Source organism: Mauremys mutica, chromosome 2 (assembly GCF_020497125.1).
Source record: "Mauremys mutica isolate MM-2020 ecotype Southern chromosome 2, ASM2049712v1, whole genome shotgun sequence".
In the NCBI taxonomy this organism is placed as follows: domain Eukaryota; kingdom Metazoa; phylum Chordata; order Testudines; family Geoemydidae; genus Mauremys; species Mauremys mutica.
The window spans coordinates 216,732,864-216,743,251 of NC_059073.1; the positions used below are offsets into that span (position 1 = coordinate 216,732,864).

Below are 10,388 nucleotides of genomic sequence, written 5' to 3' on the forward strand. Positions count from 1 at the left end.
AAATTGCTCCTGACTTTAAGGTCCATTTAAAGGCAGTGCTCAGTTTTAGCACATCTCCAAAAGACACCACAGATCAACCTATGATGCTAAACAACAGAAATGTGGATTGATGCCGATCCCAGGAAAAACCTCGCTATCCATGTTTAATAGCTGTTGCCAATGTTCCCCCACCACAGCCATTCTGATGAGCAGGAATTGCAGGGTCATATCTGCCATTCACCTTATGCTACAGCAACCAAATTATGGCCCAAACACAAATGCTGTCTGGTGCTTTCTCCTGCATTCCCTAGCACTCTCATGCTGGTATAGCCATTTTGTGGCCCACCAGGCTTACTTAGTTGATAGACAAAACAAGTTCTTTCAAAGCTCTTGTAATTCCAGTGTGGCATAGACCAAAGCCATCATGGTTCTGTAGAGAGTTATGGAAGTGAACTTTTTCATAGACTCATAGACTTTAAGGTCAGAAGGGACCATTATGATCATCTAGTCTGACCTCCTGCATAATGCAGGCCACAGAATCTCATCCACCCACTCCTGTAACAAACCCCTAACCTATGTCTGAGCTATTGAAGTCCTCAAATTGTGGTTTGAAGACCTCAAGCTGCAGAAAATCTTCTAGCAAGTGACCCGTGCCCCATGCTGCAGAGGAAGGCAAAAAACCTCCAGGCAGTGATTTCCCTACACCCCCCCAGGGGGGGTGTACACCCCCCCTGAATTTTCCCAACACCCCCCCCTAGTTTTGTGAGCTAGTTACATACCAATTTAGTGACTGTTTGGAAATCTGAATTTAAACTGAAACATTAATACACACTTTAAAAGCTTATACAGTGTATGATAAAATATGTGTATCTGAAAAAGTATAATAGATTTGAAAAGTATGAACATAGACTAGCTTCCTTGCTTCCTTATACAGCTGTTTTTTTATGATGTCAGTGCATTCATTTCGGTGATGTTGGCCAACCTAATAATTTCAAATGCTGATTTGTCTTAGCAAAGTCTAAGGCTATGGCTACACTAAGCACTAAGTGTAGTCAAAGCGCCAGCGCTGGGAGAGAGCTCTCCCAGCGCTGTCCATACTCCACCTCCCTGTGGGGAATAACGTACAGCGCTGGGAGCCGCGCTCCCAGCGCTGGGGCTTTGACCACACTGGCGCTTTGCAGCGCCGCAATTTGCAGCGCTGGAGAGGGTGTGTTTTCACACCCTGCTGCAGCGCTGCAAATTTGCAAGTGTAGCCATGGCCTAAATGAGCTCTCCCTGACAGCTAGTGATGAGCTGGGGGCTAAGGCTTCAGGGCCAGATTATATTTACATTCACACCTAATCTACCTAGGTATCCAGCAAACAGAGCTGTGTTGTCCAAGTGATAGATTTTGGCTGGTGTTGGGTTACAAACCACTTGAATGTGGGGGGAAAAGGGATGAAATGTTGTTCTTATTGTATGAGTAAAGGGCAGTAGAACTGTGCTTAGCCTGTGATGATTTGAAGGCATCAAGAGAGAGGGTGGGGACCTGTCCCTCTCCACTGTTTAAAGACAGAGCTGATTAGGCTCCAATAGATAGTCTTTTGTTCTGTTAAGTGACCACTGCAGTTGAAATCACTGACAATCAGGTCTAAGTGCTTAGTCCTGTTGTGGGGACAGTGTTTTTGTTTAAGAGACAGCCCAGACTGCACTAGCAGCAAGGTTCCCGCACTGAGAGCTCAGCTGAAATCACTGAGCGCTGGTGGAACCTCAAGAGACCAACTCACAGAGGTCACAGTGGTAGGTGACAGCAGAAGGTGACTGTGCAGGGCCATTGGCAACAGAGCGGTGGAATGAACGGTGGCACAACGAACAGCCGTGGCCAGAGCGAACTGTGCCTTTTTGTCCCCCACCTGGAGAGTGTACTCACGTGAAAGCACCTCTGAACTCTGAGTCTCCACTGACCAAGGACAACACCGGTGAGTGGAGTGTGGTGGAGGGAAAAGTGAGGGGCATGTTAAATAAACATTTGTTTGTTGGACTATATTTTAGTCACTTTGCTCCAGAATGCTGGATTTGTGACTGGGAATGGAAACTTATATAAATATGTTTCACAGTAGGCCAAGATTTTTGAAATGCAGTATTTGCCAAGGTTGTTATCTCACATTGTTGCTATCTTGGGAGGTCATTATGTTGGGGAGTTTCTGTACTAAACATTTTTATTATAATTAATTTTTACATAAGAATGGTCATACTGGGTCAGACCCATGGTCCATCTAGCCCAGTACCCTGTCTTACAACAGTGGTCAAGGCCAGGTGCTTCAGAGGGAATGAATAGAACAGGGAATCATCAAGTGATCCATCCCCTGTTGCCCATTCCCAGCCTCTGGCAAACAGGCTAGGGACACTCAGAGCATGGCATTGCATCCCTCTCATCCTGGCTAATAGCCACAGATGGACCTGTTCTCCAGGAATTTATCTAGTTCTTTTTAAAATCCTGTTATAGTTTTGGTCTTCACAGCATCCCCTGGCAAAGAGTTCCCTGGGTTGACTTTATATTGTGTGAAGAAATACTTTCTTTTGTTTTTTTAAAATCTGCTGCCTATTAATTTCATTGGGTGACTGCTAGTTCTTGTGTTATGTGAAGAATTAAATAAAATTTCCTTATTCACTTTCTTCCCACCAGTCAAGATTTTGTAGACCTCTATCATATCCCCATTAGTCATCTCTTTTCTAAGCTGAAAATTCTCAGTCACTTTAATCTCTCCTCCTGTTTCATACCCCTCATCATTTTAGTTGCCCATCTCTGTACCTTTTCCAATTCCAATATATATATTTTTAGGATGAGTGACCAGATCTACACACACTATTCAAGGTGTGCACATACCATGGATTTATATAGAGGCAATATGATATTTTCTGTCTTATTATCTATCCCTTTCTTAATGATTCCCAACATTGTTTGCTTTTGTGACTGTTGCTGCACATGGAGTGGATGTTTTCAGAGAACTATCCACAATGACTCCAAGATTGTGGCATTGAGTGTTAACAGCTAATTCAGATGCCATCATTTTGTATGTATAATTGAGATTGCTTTCCAATGTGCATTACTTTGCATTTATCAACACTGAATTTAATTTGCCATTTTGTTGCCCAGTCACCCAGTTGTGTGAGATCCCTTTGTAGCTCTTCGCAGTCTGCCTGGGACTTAATTATCTTGAATAGTTTTGTATCATCTGCAAATTTTGCCACCTCACTGTTTACCCATTTTTCCAGATGAATATGTTGAATAGGACTGGTCCCAGTACTGACCCCTCAAGGATACCACTATTTATCTCTCTCCATTCTGAAAACTGATAATTTATTCCTACCCTTTGTTTCCCATCTTTTAACCAGTTACTGATCCATGAGAGGACCTTCCCTCTTACCCCTTGATGGCTTACTTTTCAAAAGTCAATTTAAATTAAATACTTTTTTTTTAAATGTATGGTTTTTTAGAAATCTAGTCCTGTTATGTGTTTTGGTGTAACTTGCATTATTCTTATGTTAAATTTGCATAATCCTAACAAAACATTTACTTTATTCATATCTTTTTTTATATATCTCATTGGTCCTGACACCCCACCTGTAAATTCGAACACCCCCCCTAATTTCAATTCCTGGGGAAACCACTGCCTCCAGGGCCTCTGCCAATCTGCCCTGGAGGAAAATTCCTTCCCGACCCCAAATATGGCAATCAGTTAAACCCTGAGCATGTGAGCAAGACTCACCAGCCAGCACCCAGGAAAGAATTCTCTGTAGTAACTCAGATCCCACCCCATCTAACATCCCATCACAGACCACTGGGCATACTTACCTGCTGATAATCAAAGATCAATTGCCAAATTAATTGCCAAAATTAGGCTATCCCATCATACCTTCTCCTCCATAAACTTATCAAGCTTAGTCTTGAAGCCAGATATGTCTTTTGCCCCCACTACTCCCCTTGGAAGGCTGTTCCAGAACTTCACTCTAATGGTTAGAAACCTTCATCTAATTTCAAGTCTAAACTTCCTAGTGTCCAGTTTATATCCATTTGTTCTTGTGTCCACATTGATACTAAACTTAAATAATTCCTCTCCCTCCCTAATATTTATCCCTCTGATATATTTATAAAGAGCAATCATATCCCCCCTCAACCTTCTTTTGGTTAGGCTAAACAAGCCAAGCTCTTTCAGTCTCCTTTCATAAGACAGATTTTCCATTCCTTGGATCATCCTAGTAGTCCTTCTCTGTACCTGTTCCAGTTTCAATTCATCCTTCTTAAACATGGGAGACCAGAACTGCACACAGTATTCTAGATGAGGTCTCACCAGTGCTTTGTATAACAGTACTAACACCTCCTTATCTTTGCTGGAAATACCTCACCTGATGCAGCCTAAAACTGCATTAGCTTTTTTAACAGCCATATCACATTGGCGGCTCATAGTCATCCTGTGATCAACCAATACTCCGAGGTCCTTCTCCTCCTCTGTTACTTCCAACTGATGTGTCCTCAATTTACAACTAAAATTCTTGTTATTAATCCCTAAATGCATGACCTTGCACTTTTCACTATTAAATTTCATCCTATTACTATTACTCCAGTTTACAAAGTCATTCAGATCATCCTGTATGATATCTCGGTCCTTCTCTGTGTTAGCAATACTTCCCAGCTTTGTGTCATCTGCAAACTTTATTAGCACATTCCCACTTTTTGTGCCAAGGTCAGTAATAAAAAGATTAAATAAGATTGGTCCCAAAACTGATCCCTGAGGAACTCCATTAGTAACCTCCTTCCAGCCTGACAGTTCACCTTTCAGTATGACCCGTTGTAGTCTCCCCTTTAACCAGTTCCTTATCCACCTTTCAATTTTCATATTGATCCCCATCTTTTCCAATTTAACTAATAATTCCCCATGTGGAACCATATCAAATGCCTTACTGAAATCGAGATAAATTAGATCCACTGCGTTTCCTCTGTCTAAAAAATCTGTTACCTTCTCAAAGAAGGAGATCAGGTTGGTTCGGCACGATCTACCTTTTGTAAAACCATGTTGTATTTTGTCCCAATTACCATTGACCTTAATGTCCTTATCTACTTTTTCCTTCAAAATTTTTTCCAAGACCTTACATACTACAGATGTCAACCTAACAGGCCTATAGTTACTCGGATCACTCTTTTTCTCTTTCTTAAAAATAGGAATTATGTTAGCAATTCTCCAGTCATGCGGTACAACCCCTGAGTTTACTGATTCATTAAAAATTCTTGCTAATGGGCTTGCAATTTCATGTGCCAGTTCCTTTAATATTCTTGCATGAAGATTATCTGGGCTCTCCAATTTTGTCCCATTAAGCTGTTCAAGTTTGGCTTCTACCTCGGACGTGGTAATATCTATCTCCATGTTCTCATTCCCATTTGTCATCCTACCATTATTCCTAAGATCCTCATTAGCCTCATTAAAGACTGAGGCAAAGTATTTGTTTAGATATTGGGCCATACCTAGATTATCCTTAACCTCCATTCCATCCTCAGTGTTTAGCAGTCCCACTTCTTCTTTTTTTGTTTTCTTCTTATTTATATGGCTATAGAACCTTTTACTATTGGTTTTAATTCCCGTTGCAAGGTCCAACTCTACATGGCTTTTGGCTTTTCTCACTTTATCCCTACATGTTCTGACCTCAATAAGGTAGCTTTCCTTGCTAATCTCTCCCATCTTCCACTCCTTGTAGGCTTTCTACTTTTTCTTAATCACCTCTCTGAGATGCTTGCTCATCCAGCTTGGTCTACAACTCCTGCCTACGACTTTTTCTCCCTTTCTTGGGATGCAGGCTTCCCATAGTTTCTGCAACTTTGACTTAAAGTAATTCCAGGCCTCCTCTGCCTTTAGATCCACACGTTCTTCAGCCCAATCCACTTCCCTAACTAATTTCCTTAATTCTTTAAAGTTAGCCCTTTTGAAATCAAAAACCCTAGTCCCAGATCTATTTTTGTTTATCCTTCCATCTAGTTTGAACTGAATTAGCTCATGATCACTTGAACCAAGGTTGTCCTCTACAACTATTTCTTCTATGAGGTCCTCACTACTCACCAAAACCAAATCTAAAATGGCATCCCCTCTTGTTGGTTCTTCAACTACTTAGTGAAGAAATCCATCAGCGATCGCATCCAGAAAAATCCGAGCTCTATTATTATTACTAGCACTTGTCCTCCAGTCTATGTCTGGGAAGTTAAAGTCTCCCATGATCACACAATTCCCATTAGTATTTACTTCATTAAAACATTAAAGAGGTCTCTATCCATATCCAAATCAGATCCTGGCAGTCTGTAGCACACCCCAAGCACTATCTCAGGGGAGGCTCTAGTAGCTTTCTTTCCCAGTGTGATTTTTGCCCAGACAGACTCTGTCTTATCCATTCCATCACTTCTTATTTCTTTACAGTTAATCTCATCATTGATATACAATGCTACTCCACCACCTTTCCCCCTAAGATAGTTGGAATCACATGAAATGTTTCTCTGGACAGTGAAACAGAATCCATTTTATATGATGATCTGTGGAAAAATTGATGTACGGCCGTAGTTTCACTCTCAGCAGTCCCTTACAAACTAGGCAGAAATGGAAGGAAAGTACCAAATTGAGTTCCCAAAGTCCCAGAGTTATAGTTCAGGCTCATCTCTAATAGAAAGAAGTGTTTACATTAGAAAGTGTGGGAAAACAATGTTCTTAGAAGCCAAGATTATCTCTTGTAAACTCATTTTACCTTTTAACTGTATTTAAACTGACCCCCCTGTGCAGATGCATTTTATATTCATAGTTAATGTGGCATTTGTGTTTTTCTCACAGAACAACACTGCTAGAGTATAAACATCCGGACAACATTATTAAACCAAATACAGTAGAAAAAACTGGGGTAACTTCCTGATGTTCATGAAAAGCCATGGACCACACAAGAGTGTTTGTCACACATTAATTTACAACCAGACTTACTCCCACAGAGTTTTTAAAAGATAATTTGCAATCAGCATGTAACCAATATACCAATTGCTAAGTGTTGTGTATGTATTTGTATGTCATGTCCTTAGAAAAACACAAGTGGAAAGTCTGTCAAGAAAAACAAGAACAACCCTATAAGTTATACGTGTTCGTGGTGCAAGGGAAAGGACTTTCATAGTATGACTAGCTAAGGAAGACAAGTCTAAAGTGAGAACATGATATTGATACAAACAGTGGAACCCCTAAAGTGACATTTCCTAAAATGTGGGGACATGGCCCTTCCTCTTCACCCCTCCCCAGAGGACCATGAAGAACTAGTCAGGGGAGCAAAGAAGATCCTTACATCAGGATGAGAGAGCCTTTAATAACATATAGAAGGGTTGAAAATGAAACGAACTTTCAAAAGTTTGGGGAAAACAGCCCTAATGGATGGCAACAATGGAAAATTATCACAGCTGCTGTAACATAAAAAGGATTTCCCACGGGATATGGAAACAGCACAAGTTTTTGAAGACAAACTGGAAATGCAAGAGAATGCAGTACTCAAGTTTTCAAAGCCCCAGCAAAGGACAAAAGACAAGCCACTTTGTTGGAGACCAGAGTTAACAGAAGGGAATGGACTACACCATTTGGCTGAGATTTGGGGGATTTAGTCACACAGCTCCTATTAATTTTCAGGAAACCAGTGAGGCTGTATCCTTTAGTTGGCTTTGAAAATCTCAGACATTATTCCTGTAGTGAAACAATCTGGGGCAATATGAATTTATGGCAATTTCAAAGTGACCATCAATCCTGTATTCGAAGTGGATTAATAGCCACCACCATGCACCATTATGTTAAAGCCTACACTTATTATAAACTATTAAAATAATTGAAATTCAATACAAATAATTATACTAATCAGTACAAAAAAGTCAGACCACTGAACTCATGGAAGTCAAATGCCTAGCACCTGGAATCAGCTTAAGTGCTAATTAGTTTTTGATAGCATTAGCCTCTTCTGCAGGTACAGAGAGACTATTTTCTTCATTTTCCGTTTATTCACCTAGTTCAGTTCAATGTTCATTCATAGTTAAGAAACCAATTCAGAGTTGTTGTTGTTGTTTTTAAAGCAGGAAAGCTTGTTTTTCTCTTCCAGTCTATGAATAGAAATTAAGTCTAAGAGAAGCTACCACTTCTAAAATATTGAAGAACAGAATGGCCAGAAAAAATCAGTTCAATTCACTGACCACTTACTGACTTTGTTTAATAAGTCAGTTAGTTGTAAATGCAAAACATGTTTAAGTAAACTTACTTTTAGCTTCTTATATATCCAGCACATTTAAGGTGGTTTTATTCAGCTAATTTTAAAAAATTGGAAAATACTGTTTTTGTGCATTTTTAACTGAATTCTAATTTTCATCCAAATGTAGCTGGACACAAATCACAAGTAGAAAATTCATCATTATCTGGTAAATAAGAATTGCATCATTCACCATTTTCTAACTTAATACAAGATATAGAAATTAAAAATCTAAATACACGTAAATTAAGATCTATAATTGCTTAAATAAATGTGTATAGATATTGTGCATCCAGCTGGTTAGCAAAAAGAAGAATCAAATTTAGCATAAAGACTATATTTAGTTGGAAAGCAACATGTTTTAATAGTTACCAACCAATGAGAATCAATCTTTCTTTAGGCAAATAAGTACAAATGAAAACCACAATTCAAATTGGTTATTTAAATCAAGGTTTCCTGCTTGCTGATTTAAATGATGATTAAAACTGGTGATTTAAATCTCTTTGATTTAAATCAATTCCTGCTGGCTGTCTCCAACGTCCTCCTGGCAGCTACTTGAAATAAATAAGATTATGGATTTAAAGCAGGTGGTGATCAAGCTCTCCATTTGCTACAGTCTATTTTGCCTTATTTCCCCAGAATCACAGGGACTCACTACTTCTTACAGGCTGCATAGACAGCAGGCATAGAACAACTTCATTGCTAGCTCCAAGAGATAACTTCATTGCCCTGCCTTAGGAAACTCGTATAGCAAATAATTTAAGAGTACAGCCGCATGGAATCACACCCTAACTAATCAATTGAGGAACAAATACATGATGCCACACAGTATTACTAATGCTGCCAATTAGGTTAACAGTCCTTTAACTCCACATGCATCATGATCTCTCTGCACACTCTGCTTATTGCTGTATACACATTATTCCTTGTTTTCTCTCTTTTTTTTTGCCTCAATTAAGCAGAAAGAATGATCTTGCTCATAACAAGTTCTAGCCCCACCTCTGTCTGCTCCAATTAATGTGATCAAATAGATTTCTCCTACCTGGTGAAGCACTTCAGTTTGGTCTCTAATTTTTCTGTACTGCCTTCATTCCTTAGAAAGTGGTTTGGAAAAGCGTAAGCCCTGGAGTACAAAGAGAAAGATACACACAGCTTCAGTCCATATGTCTAGTTTTTTACATCAGTTTCTCTCATCCTCTCTTTCCTCAACCCAAAAGCAAATTAGAAGTCTACATTCATCCAGCACAACATTCTCATCCTACAAAACAGTGAAACAAATGAGTCTCCCCAAGCCCACTTAGTTTCACTGAAACATTTTAATGCTAAGAGAATGACAATGCACTTATGAAAGTAATGAAAATATTTTCCAAGTGTTAACTCTCTAGGCAGATAGGGGAAACTTTGATCATTGGATGTTACCTTATCTACGTGGAGGACTGATGCCTGGAAAATACTTTCATTATTTTTATAAGTGCATTATCAATCTTTTAGCATTAAAATGTCTCTATGAAAAAAGTTCCATCCATCTAAGAGGCTCTAAAGGGAAAGCATATTTTTTCTGATGGAGCCATACACAGATATATGGCAAAACACTAAATCACTTAAGAGAGGATTGAAGAAACAAACATAATGCAGTTGGTGGCTTACCTAATTGCCTGGAGATCAGTGTGATTAATGTGTCCTGGGTCAGCAGTTCCAGAGGTTGCTCTCCCTCCTGCTTCCCAGCAGGGTGAGTGGCTGCAACTGGCTCGGGTAGGGCCACCAGTGGGGGTTAGGTGGGGAGCGCCCTCCCACCCAGGCAGACCCTGCTCAGTATACTCCTTGGATAACCTGCCCCCTGCCTCAGCCTGCATTCATCCCTAATATCAAGGCATAGGGTCTGCCAGACACCAGGAGGAATAGGTCTGTGCTAGGAAGTTGCATCTAGACTTACTGAAAAAGCTGGTCACGTGGAAGTTCATTACTTTACTGCTAGATTTTTTTATAAAGACTTTCCATCTTTCTTTCCCAAGTGGTGGTTTAAAAGTTTACTTGCTTAACCGTTTAGATGAATGCTTAACTATTTATAAGACAGAAAAACTGCCTTCATTTTGTGATGGGATTATGTGTTTCCCTTTGGTTGTTTGTCCGTA

General features: G+C 39.8%; 1 pseudogene; it reads right to left on the minus strand.

Moving 5' to 3' along the window:
* The window catches only part of LOC123363617, a 123,172-nt pseudogene extending 113,129 nt beyond the window's left edge, over nt 1–10,043 (minus strand).
* Between the last annotated feature and the right edge of the window lie 345 nt (nt 10,044–10,388).